Source organism: Lactuca serriola, chromosome 2 (genome assembly GCF_051521515.1).
Source record: "Lactuca serriola cultivar US96UC23 chromosome 2, Lser_US96UC23_V15, whole genome shotgun sequence".
NCBI lineage: Eukaryota > Viridiplantae > Streptophyta > Magnoliopsida > Asterales > Asteraceae > Lactuca > Lactuca serriola.
This window is the reverse complement of record NC_136409.1, coordinates 85,140,546-85,159,953: the sequence shown is the minus strand read 5'-3', so window position 1 is coordinate 85,159,953 and position 19,408 is coordinate 85,140,546. Positions and strand designations below refer to the sequence as shown.

At 38.4% G+C, this 19,408-nt stretch overlaps 1 long non-coding RNA gene across 1 annotated transcript; it reads left to right on the top strand.

The window, feature by feature from the left end:
• Window positions 1-15,537: 15,537 nt before the first annotated feature.
• Window positions 15,538-17,175, top strand: LOC145090361 (uncharacterized). The gene is made up of 3 exons (XR_013701516.1): window positions 15,538-16,026; window positions 16,110-16,265; window positions 16,857-17,175. It is a non-coding gene; the product is annotated as an uncharacterized LOC145090361 (long non-coding RNA).
• Window positions 17,176-19,408: the final 2,233 nt, after the last annotated feature.

Sequence of the window (19,408 nt, the reverse complement as noted above, 5' to 3'; positions counted from 1 at the left end):
TGAACAGGTGTGATTGGATCGTCATAGTTAGGGACTTCACTCGGCGACCTGAGTACTCCTTCCGACTGAGTGCATCAGCCACTACATTAGCCTTTCCAGGGTGATATCGAATTTCGCACTCGTAATCACTTAGTAGTTCTACCCATCGTCTTTGTCTCATGTTGAGTTCCTTCTAATTGAGGATATGTTGGAGGCTTTTATGATCAGTGAAGATGGTACATTTTGTGCCGTAGAGATAGTGTCTCCATATCTTCAGAGCGAAGACGACTGCTCCTAGCTCAAGATCGTGCGTTGTGTAGTTCACTTCGTGCGTCTTTAGTTGCCTTGAGGCGTAGGCGATGACTTTTCCTCTTTGCATTAAGACACACCCAAGTCCTTGGTTTGATGCATCACAATAGACCACGAATTCCTCCGTTCCTTCTGGCAAGGTTAGGATGGGCGCACTACATAAGGCTCGCTTTAGTGTCTGAAATGCGCTGTCTTGTTTTCCTCCCCAGTCAAAGGTCACATTCTTCTGGGTTAGGGTGGTAAGTGGCTTGGCAATCCTTGAAAAGTACGGTATGAATCTTCGGTAATACCCGACGAGTCCCAAAAATTGTCGGATTTCTGTAGGGGTTCTTGGAGTAGTCCAACTATCTATTGCCTTTATCTTGGAAGGGTACATGTGTATTCCTTCTTTGCTTACAACATGTCCTAGGAAATCCACTTCTCGAATCCAAAATTCACATTTGGAAAATTTTGCGTAAAGTTTCTCTGCCCTTAGTGTTTCCAGTACTTGGCGGAGATGTTTGCTGTGTTCTTCTTGGCTTCTTGAATAGATGAGTATATCATCTATGAATACGATAACGAATTTATCCAAGAAGGGACGACATACTCGGTTCATCAAATCCATGAACACTGCTTGAGCATTCGTCAATCCGAAGGGCATTACTACAAATTCGTAGTGACCATAACGTGTTCGGAAAGCCGTTTTGGGGATGTCTCCTTCCAGTACTCGCAGTTGGTGATAACCAGACCTTAGATCGATCTTTGAGAAGTAGCTTGCTCCCTGCAGTTGGTCGAATAGATCGTCTATGCGCGGTAATGGATATCGGTTCTTGATTGTGAGTTTGTTTAGTTCCCGATAATCAATGCACATGCGAATGGATCCGTCCTTCTTTTTCACGAATAGGACTGGCGCTCCCCATGGTGAGAAGCTCGGTCTGATGAATCCCTTGCTCAGCAGCTCGTTTAATTGACTGGATAGTTCCTGCATCTCGGCTGGGGCTAAACGGTAAGGTGACTTTGCTACAGGGGTAGCTCCGGGGATTAAGTCGATTCTGAACTCGACTTGACGTTCCGGTGGGATTCCTGGAAGATCTTCTGGGAAAATATCCGGGAAGTTGCAGACTTCCGGAATATCTTTAATATTTTTCGATTCTCGTTTCTTGTCTACTACGTGGGCTAGAAAGGCATGATATTCCTTACGAAGATACTTTTGTGCTTTAATACAGGAAATGATTTGTAAACTTGAACTAGGTTTGTCGCCATAAATGACAAGAGTTTCGCCGTTTGGCAGATTTAAGCGAACAGCCCTTTCGTGGCAAAGGATATCGGCATGGTGAAGGCTCAACCAGTCCATACCGATGATGACATCGAAACTTCTTATGGAAATGGGCATAAGATCGACTTGAAACAAACGCTCGTTTAAATTTAGTGTGCACCCTACGTATAAATCGTTTGCATGTTCTGTTTTACCGTTTACCATTTCTACAGTGAATATTTTATTGAGTGGTTGGGGTTTTTGATTAAGTAGGTGTTTGAATTTATGACTCACAAAACTTCTCTCCGCACCGCAGTCAAAAAGTATGCATGCATAAGTGTTGTTGAGTAGGAACATACCCGTAACCACCGTCGGGTCTGCTATTGCTTCATTCTGTCCTACTGCCAACACTCTCCCTACACCGCCAATATTCCTTTCCTTGTGACAATCCCTCCTGAAGTGTCCAGTCTCTCCGCACCCATAACACGCCCGGCTTACTCCAGTGCCAGAAACTTGAGTGATTGGTCGTGCCGGTGCTTTACAGAAACGGGCTGTGTGCCCTTTCCTGTCACAGTTCTTGCAGTGCATCTCGCGACAAATACCATGGTGATGGTAGTTGCACTTGCTGCACTTGGGCAGATTCCCTGCGTATGGTTTTGTTGGTGCAGAGGTAGCAGGAGTTGTGGTGGGGGTAGTAGCAGCATGAACCGCAACCATTTGCTTCTTTGAAGGTTCTTGCGAAGTTTGCCCCTTCCTTTTGTTCCAGAATTTCTTGTTGTTGTTGTTGGCATTGATCTCGTTGTTGCTGTTCCCTTTGGTTGGTTCAGCCATAATAGTCGCGACTCCTTGACAGACACCATGATCAACAAGAGATTGCGCTAGTTCCTTGGCACTGGCGAAGGTCAAGGGTCTGGAAGCTAGCACGCTTCCTCGAAGTTGGGGTGATAGTCCCCAGATGTATCTCTCGACCTTTTGACTCTCCAGGGTTAACATTCCTGGGCAAAGTGTTATTAAGTCACTAAACCTATTGGTGTAACCTGCTATGTCCGAACCTACCATCGAAAGGTTCCACAGTTCCTATTCAGGTTTCTGAATCTCGCCTCTTGGGCAGTATTCTTGAAGGAGCATTCTTTTCAGGTTTTCCCAACCCATGGAGTTTGCCACCACCAGGGTTAGTGTCTGGACGTGGCCGTTCCACCATGTCAGGGCGCGTTCAGAGAAAGTAAAAGCGGCGAACTTTACTTTGTTTTCTTCAGGACATGCACAGATTTTGAATACAGCTTCCGTTTTCTCTATCCATTGAGATAGAGCCAATACTCCCCCAGTCCTGTAAAAGGGAATAGGTTTTCCGTTAGTGAAGTCTTTGTAAGTGGATACCCCTGAACGGCTTTGACCTTGGCCATTTGTAAAACTGTTTGTTCCTCCCCCCGATCCGTTGTTGCTCATTTGTGCCATTGTTGCAGTTACAGCAGCGGTTACAGCAGTCTGGAACATAACGGTGTCCATAATTGGAGGAGGTGGTGGGGGTGGTGTTGAAGTTGAGTTTCTGCGTGTTGATCTACGAGGAGGCATGTTCTGGTAGAAAAAAAATAAGAATGAATACTATAAGTTTCTAATGTTTTGACAATCGTGTGTTAGTTGTATTTTGTAATTTGTTTTGACTTTAGTTTATGGTTTCAAGGTAGGCATAGAAATTTAAAACTCGTAATTTTTGAGAGGTATATAATAAGAAATACTTCATATTTATACATATAGGTCACACCTGAGGTGTGTTACATTACATATGTTGTTCGGGAAAATTTGACCCTCCTAGAGGTCTCCGATTGCAGATACAAAAGGGAAATAAGGGAAAAACTGTTATCCGAAATCCTAATCTATAACAAAATGGTTGGGCATCGAACAAGCTCTACTTGCGGCGTTTGGAGCTAGACTCGGCATCCGACCGTTTGACTCCCATTAGTCGCCTCTCAAGATCTGTTTGTTGCTCCTTCATCTCTCTTATATCTGCCAGAGCCGTTATCATTTGGTTCTGAAGTGTCCCCGTGTAGATTTGGGTATTCTCATGTAGTCCTTCCAAACGGCGGATGTCAGCGGCGTTACCTTGGGTAGCAGCATTGACCTCTCGAACTCTGGTTGCTTGCTTGTCCGTCTCGTAGTTCTAGGTAGCTATAGCATTCACAATAACAGGAAGTGCTCGATCAGCTGAGCTTCCCCCACTAACATTGTAAAAATCTCGGCACATGCCGAAAGGAGGGCGTACACCTTGCTGGCGGCTCCAGTAGTAGAGGTGGCTTCCCCACATGGGAATGGGTCCCGGTTGATATGGTCTGATTTCGGGAGGATGAGGGATGGGAGGGTCGTACACTTCTAGCTTGGAGTCTGTCCCGCTAGAAATCTCCTCGATCTCTTCGTCGACTTCGAATTCCTCTCCGACTTCAACTTCGAATTCTCCCTCGATAACCCCTTCGGGTTCTTCCTCGACCTCTTCTTCGATTTCCAATGGGTCTTCCTCCGGGTCTTCTTCTATCCAACCGCCGTTGCCTTGGTTTGGGTAGTAGGGATCTCCTGGTAAATGGAATCCGGCCATTTGTCTGTACTAGGATAGATGTATGAGAACTTTATAAGAAAAGAAATTTCTATTTAACGACTTACTATTTTTAACTATAATTTTTATTGTACCACTATTTTTAACAATACTCCTATAATATTACAACTTGGCGAAACTAAAATAATTTGTATTTGGTAAGTTCTTGGCTTGTTGTCCACTATGACCATTCCTCGACGTACGTTGGTCAAATCCAGGATAAATATAGTTGATCAGGCTATATTTATTCTCGACCTGATTACATACCCCAGGGCTCAATCGTAGTGTCGTAACTTGCCTTAATACTTTTTAGTAAAACTTGTTATGATACGAGATTAATGCATGCTTGTAAAAATGTATATCTTTAAAAGAATGTATTTTGTTCATGAAAATGTTTCATCAGAGGGTTTTTGGTCCCCTTTGCATTTATAGTTTGTATATCGTATGTGGTTTGATATACTTAGTTCACTATAAACAATGCTCTGATACCAATCTGTCACACCCCCAAACCAGAATGGCGGAAACATTCGGGGGTGGATGACTTCACGTAGTATCACAACCATCGAATATTGTAAAGAAAGTAACACAACCATCACATATATAATGAAAACGTATGTTGTTGCGTTATACATAATAGCAAAAGAATATTACAATGAGATGATAAATGTTCAATAATAAAACATCCTTAGTGTTCCTTTCTCCAAAAGCTGGTGGTTACCTGTATTACTGATTCCCTGAGAAATACAAGTGGTTTCGAAAAAGTGTCAACAATTAAGTTGGTGAGTTCATAAGCGTTTTGTATTGAAAAAGTATGTCCTTTTTGATAGTAAACCGATGAACGAGGTTTTCTGAAAATCCAATATTTTCTGTAAATGATTTGAAAAGTTTCCCGTGTTGGAGTGCGTTTGTGTTTTCCATACTTGAATAATAGTGATAAAATTTGTGTTAACGATAAAATGGAAAACTGAAATGCATATATGAATCTCGTAAATCAAACTTGTTTTTATACTTTTATGTGAGTTTTATAACCATGCTATTGACACTGATGGCCTGTAACAACGTTCTTCAGGCGTTGGAACTGTTATGACATTTGTCACCCCAGGCCTGCCGGCCTAGCTGTAGCTAACAGCTTAGGTGTGGGATTGTCAATCCCGTATAGATCTATACACAAGTATCATGTTCCCCTACAAGGGATTATGGTATATAATACAGGACTTAATAATGCATACATCGAACGTACATGAAGCTGTCTCACATTACTTGGTATAAACAGATTTACGATAATAAAGGCTGTACTTCTTTTGAAAGCATTTCATTTGTCGAGATGTATATGTAAAATGTATGAATCACTTGAATACTATACTCATTATAGTTTGTCAAAAGTATGTTCCCATTTGGTAATAACAACTTGGTAATATAATATCCCTTTAAACATAAAGTTATTTTTGTATCAAAACTCTATAAGAACGATATTATAAAAATGATACTTTGATTTGTAATGTACTTGTATTCCCCCCCTAAAACGTGAAAAGAATTGAAAAGTAGGGGTATGAACTCACTCGTTAAGTTTGAAGAGAGAGGCTAGGGTTGAGCAGAACTTCGACCGCGGATGGTTGCGTCGTCGGGCTCTTTGGGGATCTTTGCAGCGTAAATCTTTCGTCGGGGGCTCGAGTGCGGAAACCGAGGTGAGGGAAAGGTCTTCTGGAGCTTAGAGGTGTGGGAGAAGGACTGAGGAATGGTGAATGGTGTGCAAAAACTCGAGCTTATGACTTCTATTTATAGGGCTGGAAATCCTCGTACGCGACGCGTACTTCCGGAGTACGCGGGGCGTAAGATGGCGTCATGGCTTACGACTCGGGTCTAGCTAGCGTAGCTTGGGCGGGTCGATGGGACTCCTGGGTCTAGCCGAGCGTAGATTGGGCGGGCCGATGAGACTCGAGCGTAGATTGGGCGGGCCATTGAGGAGATCTTCAACTTCCGTTTAGGTGGCGATAGCTAAATAACACTCGATCTTCAATCTGAGTTTTTAGCCCTCTACTACTGTTACGAAACTTTGAAAATTCGTAACTTCTTCATACGAGGTCCAATTTGGGCGATCTTTTTATGTACGCTCACCTTTCAACGAGATCTACGACTTAGTTTAGATACTTAAGGCTAAAATGCATTTTATTGAGATTCTACTTTTTACGTCAAATAATGTTTTAACATCGTGTCGTAAATATACGAGTGGTTATAATTTCTTCAATATAACCCGGTTTTGAGCGTTCTTTATGTTCTTGGAAACCTTGGCATGATATCTAATATTTGATGTATTCCAACTTAGATACTTGAACACTTTATTTTGGAGGTTAATTTCGTTGCTTTTTAGCTTTCGAGTGTTTACAATGCTTTTTGGGAAAAATAGGGTTGTCACAACTTGTCTATCAGGTGGTAATCCAGGAAGATCTTCGGGAAATACTTCCAGATAATCATACACCACTGGAATACTCTGCATCACCTTCTTTTCCTTCTTAGCATCAATCACGAATGCTAAATATGATGTACATCCCTTGCTTAAACACTTTCTGGCTTTCATTAGGGAAATGATACCAGAATTCACTCTGCTTTTCTCCCCATACACCATAAACGAATCTTTCCCAGGCAGGTTTACTTTAACTATCTACTTCTTGCATAAAATTTCAGCATCATTGGCGCTAAGCCAATCCATTCCCAGAACGATGTTGAAACCATTCAGTTCGATAGGCAATAATTCCACGTGAAACTTATTCCCATTAAGGTCGATTAAAATGTTTTTCATATGATGGCCAACAGGTACGAACTTGCCACTAGCAACTTCGACTAATAAAGCATTATCTAGTCTATCAACAGGCAAAGCTAGTTTTCTACCAAACTCATGGCAATAAAGGAGTAGTTGGCTCTAGAATCAAACAAAATTTGAGCAGGTAATTTTTTAACAAGAAAGGTACCTGAAGCGACATCAGCTTCATCTTTCGCAGCCTCAAGTGTCATCTGGAAGGCTCTCGCCTTCGGCTTTGGTGGGATGTTGGGCTTCGCTGCCTCCTTCTTCTTCGGACAGTCTTTCAAAATGTGCCCCTCTTCATTAAAACCAAAACACATCCTTTTGTTTTTCGGACACTCATTGGCAAAATGCCCAATTTTTCCGCACTTGTAGCAGGTTACATCCTCACTACATTTCCCATAGTGCTTTTTCTTACACTTATCACACCATTTCGCCTCGCCTCCCTTTCCTCCAAACTTCTTCGAATTTGACTTCAAAATTTTACTTTTCTTAATGGAACTTGAAGTTCCTTCAATTTTTCTCTTTTTGCCAACTTCAACCTTGTCGGCGGTCCTTCCTTTGATCATGTCCTCAACAGACTTGGCAGCCCAAATAGCTGCCTCTAGAGTAAGTACCTGACGCACTGGCACTGCATACTCCCATGGAAGTCCTTTTGCGTATCGGTCAACCTCTGTCAGCTCATCTGACACGATGTGCAAAGCAAACTCCATCTTATCGGTGAAAGCGTTTGTGTATTCATCAAATGACATGCTGCCTTTCATCAATGCCAAAAACTTATTCTCTAACTCCAATAGATTTTGAGCCGAGCAGAACTTGCGCTTGAACTGCACCAAGAATTCTGCCCATGACAACTGCAGTGGCTCATTAGGGCTTAAAGTCTTTCCTAGAGTGTTCCACCATCGAACGGATCCACCTCGGAACTGACACATTGCGTAGATAGTCTGCAACTTGCCTCTGCAGCCACAAGTCATGAAGGCTAACTCCATTTCTGAGATCTAATCCATAACTCCAATCGGATCCTCCTTTCCATTGAAGGTCGATGGTTTGCAAGTTAGAAAGTCTTTGTACTTGCATACCATTCCATCATTCCTTCCATCATGGTTGTTTTGCCTAACTATCGGTGGGTTGGCTTGACCAACAGACCCACTGAAGTTTCCGCCTTCCGAGTGCCCTTCATTCAACTCGCGCTCTTCCACTTGAATTGACAGTTCTTCACGATTTTGTTGAATCAACCGCCTAGTCTCCTCCATTTGACGATCCAACATCGTTTGAATCATCAATTGTACACCAGCCATTGTTATTGGCTCAGGTGTTGATGCTACGACAAGTATTTGCTCAATCACTGGTGGTTGATTCTTGTTTTCATCAGCATTTCCAACTCCACTTCTTGTTCTCACCATTTTGATCTACACATTGAATAAGGTGAAATTAGATCCTCATTCACGATAGATATTCAAATCATCCTTATCACTCCGAAACGTTTACATGCTAGTTCTAATATCATAGACGTATGCTTAGAATCCTACACATATAAGGTTTCCAGATCCGGTCGGCAACATACCATAGATCCGAACAAATGATATCATATATGGCAAACATATAACATTTAGCACATAAAAGCATTTTAGGCAATTTTCCTAAAATAAACTAGTGCTCGTGTCTAAAATATCATAGACACACATCTCAAAATTTCGCTTAGCATTTTAAGTTTAAGTCTAGATATCCTACAAATTCCTAGTTCGCTTAAACTAATGCACTGATACCAACTGTGACATCCCCAAAATCTCGGCCAAAAAAGACCAGTTTCATTTATGCCTTTTAAACATTTTCAGAGTAAATCCTTTTGATTTTAAAGAGATGCGGAATTTGTTCCCAAAAACAAAACATGATGAAATAGATTTTTATCAAAACATTTCATGAAGAAATATAATTTCCTTTCATAATCAAAACCCGGGATGTCATGTTCCGATACAGACCATAAAGCATAAACGATAACATTACAAGTCATTCAACAAATATATACATATACAGACTTGTAAACAAAACAACTTGATGATTATCCATCTTATGCCCTCGCGCCACTTCCTGTAATACAAAGAAACTGGTGAGCATATAGGGTTTTCGACCCACAATAAATAATTATATTTAATTTCACCAACCAACAATAACCCAATTACCCATTCCCGTTGTTCTCACTTTATGTCCCTAAAATAACTAACACAAGGGACCTAGTCTAAGAATATTTCATCTGGGCGACAACACATGCTTTCGGGGGTTTCCCGGCAATATATGTCAAATAAGGCAACCATGGGGGGATGGAGTACAACGAATGAACACCCAAGTTCATTAACACCTACAGGTGGTGAGCCTGCTAGTGTTCCACAAGACTGTCTAGAAAAGTCTGTGGTCGTCATCTAAACTCCACTAGATGACTAAATCAAAACAACATCGAGGCCTCTCATCTGTTTATTACACACCAACTATCTACCCATGTTCTACCCAACATATTAGTAGATAAAAATATACATTTTTATACATAGTTTAAAACCTGTATAATATGCTTTAATCAATACATATTCCACATAACACATGAGGCACACACACATAACACATATTTCATAGAGAATAAATCAGATCTATGAGATAGAAGAGAGTGGATATACATTCACACATATAACAACAAAATATATACACATATCACGTATTTTATATAAAATACTTCGTAATAATGTGTTGGAAGAAAGTAGCTACGCACTCACTTGATCAGAAGATGATCGGACAGCACTACGACTTGCAGTAGTAGTATACTACGATAGATCTGGAAGATCTTCACAAAAATCGGACTCCTCGCGGGCAGAGCTTCGGCTCGGGAATAACGCTCTTCGGGATCCTCGGGGCTTCAGATCTTGTTTCGGGGCTCGGGAATGATATCGAGGCAAAAACTACAGAGAAGAAACAGTTTGAACAAAAGAAAATGGTTGATCTCGGTTTCTATTTATTTGCTGGTGGGTCTGGGATTATGCTGGGCGTAATTTCAATTTACGATGGGCGTACTTTGACGTCACTGCATGCATCAATTGGTGGCACTCGAGTATTGGTCAGGCAACTTGCACCCTTCTGAGTACGCTGGGCGTACTCAAATTTCGCTCGGCGTAATTTGACTCGTTAAACTTCTAAATTGCATAACTTTCGCATACGAGCTCCGTTTTCGACGTTCTTTATATCCACGCGTAGGTGAGACTACGCTCTACAACTTTCTTTTGGACTCCATCGGCTAATTTTGACTTTATTTTTATTAATTATTTTTAGTAGGCCCGGACAGGAAAACTTCGTTATAAATTCATAACTTCTTCGTTCGACGTCCGTTCTCGCCTAACTTTTCATCGTTTCGCTACTAACAACGAGATCTTTAATTCCCGTGTAGATTGTTTCGGCTAAAAACCGCTCGATCTCAAATCGAGTATTCGGCCTGCATACTGCTAAGTCAAAACTTCGAAAAATCATAACTTTCTCATACGAAGTCAGATTTGGGCGTTCTTTTTATGCACGCTCTCGGTTTAACGAACTGTACGACTTTAGTTTAGATCACTAAGGCTAAATATTACTCTAACGTAAATTTCACTTTTTACGTCATTCAGCGATGTCGGTTCTGTCGCGAAACTTCGACAGGTCATAACTTCTTCGTTATAACTCGGATTTCGGCATTCTTTATATCTTCGGAATCGTTGTTTCGACCACTACATCTTTATGCAAATATATCGAGCTTATCTTATACTTTAATTTTGACGTTTATTAGATTCTTAATTCATTAAATTATAATAATTAAGAAAATAAACACATAATTCACATAATACTCAAATATTTCATCATTAATACTTCAAAAAGAGTTACAAGGGTTAACCTAGACTATTACATCACTTCCCCCTCTCTCTAGAACGTCTCTCTAGCCCCGAAACCCCCGAAAAGCCTAGGAACCTCCCTAGCACGAGGCGGAAGCCCCAGAGTGCCCGACGGCTCCGAGAAGAAGTGCCTTTCGGCTCGGGAACGCTACTCCAGCGGATCTCGGTTTTGAGAAAAACCCACTGTAATTGAGCTACGCCTAACCTATTTTTAGTATAGCTTATGTTTTCATATAGTAGTGTTATTAGAAACTTATAATAAGTATTTAGGCTATAATTATGAGTTATATAAGTGTCTTTATAATATCTTTTTAACCACTCGCAGTACGGGGAATCTGGTTTAAAGGGTTGCATAGGGTTGTTGGATTTAAGAAATGCTATATACCAAAATGTGTTGCCCTCCGGTGTTTTATGTCTAGCCCCTGTCTATATATAGTGGTTGAGAAATATTGTTTCGTGCTTATATAATAGTAATAATAGAAAGATTATTAATTAGTCTTGGTGAATATTAGTCTAAAGATTAGCGATAATAATGCTAGGTTTCGTCAAAGGAAAATAGAATCGTTAAAAGCGAAGCACAGCCCGAGTTTGGAATCATTACTTTAACAAGTGAGTGCATGGTCCCTTTCATCTTACACATAGATATGAAGTATTTAATATAAATTACATGCTGTGAATGCATAGTTACTTTCATCTTACACATATATATGAAGTATTTTATATAAACTATGTGCTGTGTGTGCATATTATCTGTATACTTGCTATCTATTCCGGATGAACGAATTTATACAAGTTTATATGATTTAAACTGTATATGTATTTATATCTATATAATAAATTGGGTAAAACATGGGTAGATGAAATATGAGTTGGACGGTAAGTTGAGAGGTGATACCATGAGGTAAGGGTGAGAGGTGGACGATGTGAGAAGCCTTTTTCCCAAATGTTGGTCCCATCATCTAGAAGAGTATGGATGACAACCACAGACTATTCTAGACAATCCATTGGAGCACTAGCACGCTCGCAACCTTTAGGTGTTGTGAACAATGTGTTCACCGATGTACTCTAAAAAGCCATTGACATGTATTGCGAGTGGACTCTCGAAAACGATATTGTTATTAAACGAGATAACCCTGGCAGCCACGCCTAAAGGACAATACCGTCAAATGCACCTCATAAAGAATGTCAAAATTCTGGCAGCTGTGCCTAAGTGATAAAATTAGTAGCTATGCTTGAAAGCTCTGTCATTGACAACGATGGACTTCGTACCTATTCCTTAGGATAATCCTTGAGAATAAATGAACGAGGAATAGCTGATTCTTAGGGTAGATCCTTAAGAGTAAAGAAGATAATGAGGATGGGTAATTGGGTTGATTAGTTGTTAGAAGATTAAACATGACAATTATATTATTGTGGGTTGAAAACCCTATGTACTCACTGGGTTTTTCCCAACCTGACCCACTCAGTTTATTTATATCACAGGGGTTGATATGAAGTGACATTACACTGAGAGATTAAGGAGATATAAATCACTAGTGATAATGAATGTAAGTTCTATTTATCTTATGTTTCTGTATTAACGATGACATCCCAAATGTTTTAAAATGAATAAAAATACTTTTCTTCGGAAATGACTTGATAACATATTTATCATGTTTTACTGAGAACAAATTCCACAACAATTTTATTAAAAGAGGTACTTTGATTTTTATAAAGCATAACCAAAAAATCGGTCTTTTCTGGCCGTGAAAATAGGGATGTCACAGGTAATATGTGGGATACTGTTCGTTAATACTTTGCATGGGAAAATGATGAAGCATCTTATCACAAAAGTCAACTATCTGATCCTTTTATTTCCCTTAGACCGAAATCCCTTGAATTCCCTTTATATGGCCGAAATCCCAAGTGATTTCGGCCTAGACTTGTTTGATTTTGGCCTAGGTATGTCCTAGGCTTGTGATTTCGGTTCTAGCCACTTTTAGCTTGTGTTTTTGGCCTTAATGGGCTTGCATGGTGTTGATTTCAGTCTTAGTACTTCCTAAGCATTGTGTTTTCGGCCTTGGGCAATCCAAATCATTAATTGGGTGGGGTCCTATGCTTAATATTGTAAAGCAAGGTATGGTTTAAGATTTATGTTTCAACTATTTGATTTATCTTAACTTGTTATAGTTTGTTTACTTTCAAGAGCTTGTTATAAATATGATTTCCATTATATATATATATATATATATATATATATATATATATATATATATATGAACTTATATACATACACATGCCACTAATGTCCTTATGGCTTTCAAAGTTTTATTGTAACAAGGTTATATTGTAAATTCACTTGCACAAGGCTACAATCTAGACCTTGTTTGATCCAAATCTTTCAGGTTGTCACAGATTTGCCTGGTAGTATGTGATTATGTGCTATGATGGGGAAACTCACTAAGTTTTGTGCTTAAGGCTTTTAGTCTTGGTTTCAGGTACTTCCTCTTTGAAGGGAAAAGTGTTTGTATGATCGCAACACATCACACTATATTTTCCGCACTGGAGATATTTGGGATTGTTACTCTGATGTTGTTTTATCATGACATGTTTTTACTATTGATACTTTGGATTTGATATGAGTTGATACTATGGTTGTTTTTAGACAAATGGTTTTGTAATTATTATTTAAAAATAAAATTTTTGGTTGAAATTTATGGGATGTTACATTAGAACTCAATTTTGAAGGTTGTTATCAAAGGTTTAATCTTCGATTTTGCTTCTGGGTCTCAATTGAGTTCGTATATGAAGACGACTGGATTTGGAGTTTCTCTATAGAAAGCTTTGGATTGACGGTTGACAAGGATTCAAAATTAGTTAATTGGATTAGAGCTCAAAATATGTTCACATATAAGGTGTTGATATGGGTCATTCGCATCTAAGATTGGATTGGGATTAAAGTCAAGTTCACATATGATGTCGAAATGGTCAGTTTGAATGTTTGATTTTGAAGCTGTGAAATGGGAGTAAGGACTAGGAAGGTTTGAACATGAACCGACAATAAATTTCTCGAGTCGACATTGAAGGAATCGATATTGGTGAATTGATTTGGATATCGATTTCGAAAGCTTGGTTGTGAGGATCGATTGGGTATCGACATGGTCACGGATCTATCTGGTTTCGAAGTGAAATGAAGAAGAAACAAAACATGTCGATTTGAACCCTCTAACTTTCAAAGAAGTGACAGAAAAGGTCCACATTCAAAATGGGGATAAAAGTTTGTGTTAAATGCAGACTTTTTGTTTCGAATCCCTGATTTTTTGAAATATTGGCAAAATTTATTCAACTTCAAAATTTGGCTAAAAATTCTGAGAAGTGGAGGATTTTTCGAAACAGACCCCTACAGTTAATGTGAATTAACACTTTATGCCCAACTTTGCAATTGGGGGCGTGTTTCGCATCTAGGGCTGTTTTGGGCACATCGGGCCGCTGCAGAATTTCGAAATAGACAATTTCTACCCAAATTTGTGAAATTTTGTCAAAGGCGGTCCATGAACAAATTTGAAAATTGAATATTTTTTGGGTTTTCTGGATTTAAGCAAAATTTTTATGTCATGTGTTAAGGGGGAGTTTTGGATAGAAAATTTTCAATTGAGCGCTTTCTCATTCTTTTTTTGCTTTTATAATCATTTTTTGATTAAAAAGGAGGAGCGATTTAGATATGGAAATTCGAAAGTTGAACTTTTTTATATTACGCGGACTTGAAGACCGAAATAACCTTGAGCAACGAAGTTTATGAAATGATTCAGTTGAAGATTCGGAAGTGATTTGGGTTTTCTCGGTTCATGATGGGTTTGGATTTATTGAAGATTTTTGGAGTGTGCAATCATGCTCAAATATTGGGTATTTTTTTGGAGATTTGGATACTCCTAATTATCATTTGATGCTCGGTTTGTATGGTATCACACACTAGAACCCAGATTGACAAAATCATTGAAGAATTGAAGATTTGAAGTTCATCTCTACATGTGTCACGTTTGAGGGTCGGTTCGTGAAGTTGCTTGATTTTGGAAGATTTGAAGTGGGACAAAAATTCCTAACTTTGAGGAGGAGAATGTTGGGATGCAAAGTTATCCATGTATGACTTTGTAGTGGTTTGACTCTTGTAGACCCACTTGCATGTTGTAGAGTAGCCTTGTGACATGAGGGACAGATAGATAGATAGATAGAGAGAGAGAGAGAGAGATAGTGTGTGTGTTTGTGAGAGAGTGAGTGACATGTAAACACCTTTATATAAGGTGGATTCATACCAGTTGTAGAGGTGTGCTTGAGAGATGTAGTTCGTTATGACTAGTGAGTGGGATATTTATGTAAACTAGATCTAGATCCCTTTTTGTACTCATTCCTATAATCGAATACATCTTTTATCACCAAAATCACCATGTTCTTTGTGTTCTTTAATTCCGCATGCCAAATCAAATGCTCATAATTCACATCAATATATAATAAATTAAGAGGACACTTAAGATCAGTAAAGTCTTACTGTTTATGATTTTGGCCACATAATTTTCAGCTTTTGTCAACAACAGTCCCTTCTTTCTGTCATTTTCCAGTTTTGGCACGTATCTTTTACAGGCTGAAGATTTTTCCCTTACGCCTAAATTTTTAAGTAGGCCTGATTTGATCCCTCCACCACCTCCCTCACCTAGTCACTTGCTACACCGTCACTGCCATAGATATTATCCAACAAAAATCGAGAAAAGCTAAATGCTCCTTTACCCTCCACTCGATACCCCTTATCTTTTCTTCTTTATTTCTATTTCACCTGCCTTCCAGAAGGGTACACCGATGACCAGGAAGACGAACAAGAACCATCATAGGCGTCGATGTATTGTTCCTTGAAACTCTGTTGACTCTCTGATTCTGATTCTTCACGTCTTCCTTTTGATATCCGATCAACAATCCTACAGTTGGCTCTATGTTGCCCTAATTTTATGAGATTAGGGGTTTTTAGGGAACTTTAGTTCCGTCTGTGTGGCTTTTGATTGAAAAAAACCCAGGGTGACTTGGGTCTGGATTTTGAAATCGAAGCAATCTGAGGCGGTATGGCAGAAAGAGAAAAAGGAAACAATTGGAGGCGATAGACAGAGAACCCCAACGCTCATTCCCTCTTTGTCTTCCCTGTCAACAAAGACCACCTTCGTGTATACGCTTTCACTTCTATTCTGTGAAATCAAATCAGGTGCCTTTCTCTCTGCTTCTGATTTCTCCTCTCTGCTTCCAATTTCTCCTCAATTTAAATAGAAATTTCATCGTTTTATTTAGCTATAAGCATGGAGAAGAAAACAGGTGGCAACCAACTCTGACTCAGCCATTGACGGGGCTTCAAGATGGAGATGAAACATCAAGAATACTTCTTAGACTAATCAGAGCAACACCTATCCATGAACTTCCTTTCCTTTTGGCATGATTAAGAGACAGGTGAGTTTTTCATTCTTACTTCCACGATTTGTTTTGGTAATTTACTTTTTATTTGGATTTGACCTTTGTTATTAGAATAAGAATTCAATTGTGGAATATAGCTTTATGTTTTTTGGGCTTTTTTTTCTTTAAACACCAGCTGCTTGACAAAAATCCTCAATGAAAAATCTGGTCAACAATGTTTCTACTTGGTAAAGTTGAATCAAACTTACAATTATGGTTTCAGTCCTATTTACTTAATCAAATTTTATGTTCTATCACTTGCCTTCAGGTGGTATAGGTGATCAGATTGATGTACTTACATGGTGGAACTTTAGATTTTCTTTTAGATTGATCCCCTGTGTGGTTATTTTCTTTTGCAAATGAATTGAGTTGCTGCAGTCTTTTGGAAGAATTTGTTCACTAATATGTGGTTTTATTGAATTGTTCAGTATTGGTCATTCAGGGAAGGACATATAGAGTCAAAATTGAAAATTGGAAAAATCTTGCTATTTTTAAGTAAAAGACGTCATTATTTAGTATTTTCACATTTATTCTAAAAAAATGTTTGATAATAAGTTTGTATTTACGTCTTTGGTATGTATGTTTCAGGTTGGTATTGGTTTAAAGGTGGCAGATCAACTTCGTTTGAAGTTAAGAAGTGAGACTAATATGGACCCGACATGCTAACTTAATTAACAGGCAAACATCAATTAGGTTACTTTGAAGTTGACTATCGAAAGGTACAATCCGGGTTCTATATCTTCATGTAATTGATTTTTTTATAAATATTATTTTCCTTTGTGGTGTTATGCTATACTTGAATCCATGTTATTTATTTTTTGCCATTTACGATATAGATATTGCATATTGATAAATGGTTGTGAGGTGGTTTATCTAATTTTTGGATTAATTTTGTTGATAGAAACATCAGGCAACTTGGACTTAGTTTTATTTTACGCTTTTTTTCATTTAAATGTTTTTGTTTGATCAAATTGTCATGTATAGTCAACATTAGTGCTTAAAATTTGTTTGTTCTTTGGACATAGATTCGTAACAACAATAAAGTATCTAAAATTTAAAGTTAAACATTGCGATTAACAGACAAAAGAAGCAAAATAGCTTTGAAGGATGAAATACAGTTGATGGTGAGTTAGTTCATTACTTATTTTTATTTATAGATGGAAGATGCAAAAATATTTCATGAGTATAGTTTCTATGGAGTTTATACTCCACAACTTTCAACCACATGAGATTGAATTTCCAACTGCTGAGCTGGAATCTGTGTCAGGTTTTTCTTATTCAATAATGGGAAGTATGCAAATGATTCGTGAATTTTTTGATCTCTTTGTAGTGCCAGAAAAGACTACAAAACCCAGAATAGTATGTAAATAAACAACCTATGTAATTCTAATATATATTTTCACCATGTTATATATATATATATATATATATATATATATATATATATATATATGATAGTTTTCATCAATTATTTCACCTTCCACTTTCACTCTCCAGAAAAACTACAATGAAGTCCGACCAATTTGAATACTCCAACCCATACAGAGCATGGAGAAACGTTATAGAAAGCATATAAAAATTTATAGAGAGAATCATATCAAATATATTAAATTAAATTAAATCATACGTATGAAATTTTACACGAAAATATGCTCTAATAGAGATCAATTACAAACTAAAATGAAAAATCTAAACATGTATTGTGCGAATATCAATACGTTGTAATGAATTCCATCGTTACAGCGACTAGAGTTCGTTTTTTTAATCTATTTCTATAAATCTGACCGGAAACAAGGTTGGCCAATGGAAACGAACAAGGGCGATGAGAAAGGCGATCAACTGATGAGGTAATGTTTGTCGGAGAGGACCATGGATTCTAAATGGTGGTTAGTTCATATAACATTCAACATAATGATAGTTATAATTATGCCATAAATAATCTAAACCATTTATAATTTTAATCTAACGTTTCTCCTTCAGTTCTCATATTTTAATAAAATTAATGATTCTTTCTCATTCTCTCTCTCTCTCTCTATGTGTGTGTGTGTGTGTATATATATATATATATATATATATATATATATATATATTGTAAGGTCCTGAGAATGGATCTTACCAATGATCAATAGCAAACACAATCATAGAAACGATAATAAGAGAATAAGAGAAAAGAAATCAAGCTTGCACACGTTCTATTGCTGAAAACGTCTGGTACAACTCGATATATTATCGCGAACAACTAGGCATCAACAACTAAACACAACTGGCTAACCCTCTATATATATATATAGAAAACTACGACCAAAAGGAGTGTACGGCCGTAAACTCATTGCAATACCGTAAACAGCCTCCAAACCTACCAAAATACTCTATCTATACAAAACCACTATTACAATGCAAAGCCTAGACCAAACCACTAATTGGGCCTTTCAATCTCCCCATTGGTTTGGTGCTAGCTTGAAGTTAACCCTTATTGACTACCATAATGTCCAGTTGCCCCATCGCCCCATTCCACATTTGCTTATTAAGAATCTCAGTCACCATGGTCGTATATAACTTCGCAGCATCCTCAAAAGTATCATGCGCAACCAATATCTGAAAATTGCTTAGGTCATGAATGTCCCACTTGTGGAATTGTAACAAATCTCTTCGGTTATAGAGTCGGATGCATCCATTCTTGAGCTTGATTACAGTTGTTAATGTAATCTCATCGAAAACCCAACACTCCATTGAGCCTAGAGATCTGTCTTGATAGTTCTGAAGCATAGGGAATTGTTTAACCTGCTTGGTTGCAGGCCACATCATAATTTGCAGAGGTTTGTCAGTTTTAGGATCAATAATATCAGGATGCTCCAACATAATGGACTCAGCAGTTTTCATGGCAGGAAACCCTTTTTTAACCTGATCTTCAAGGAAGTGCTTAAACTGGGTTGCCTGTGGATTGTTTGTGAGATTTGAAAAAGGAGCTCGTGACAATTCTGTCGGATCGACCCTAGTCCATGAGTTGAAATCATGACTATCTCTGTAAAACTCAGAGTGGCCACTCTTTCTTAGCACGATCCACATCTTGAGAGGATCATGAAATCCCCAAGAAATAATTCCCGATCTATCGCCGCATGTATCTCTGAATCGAACAACCT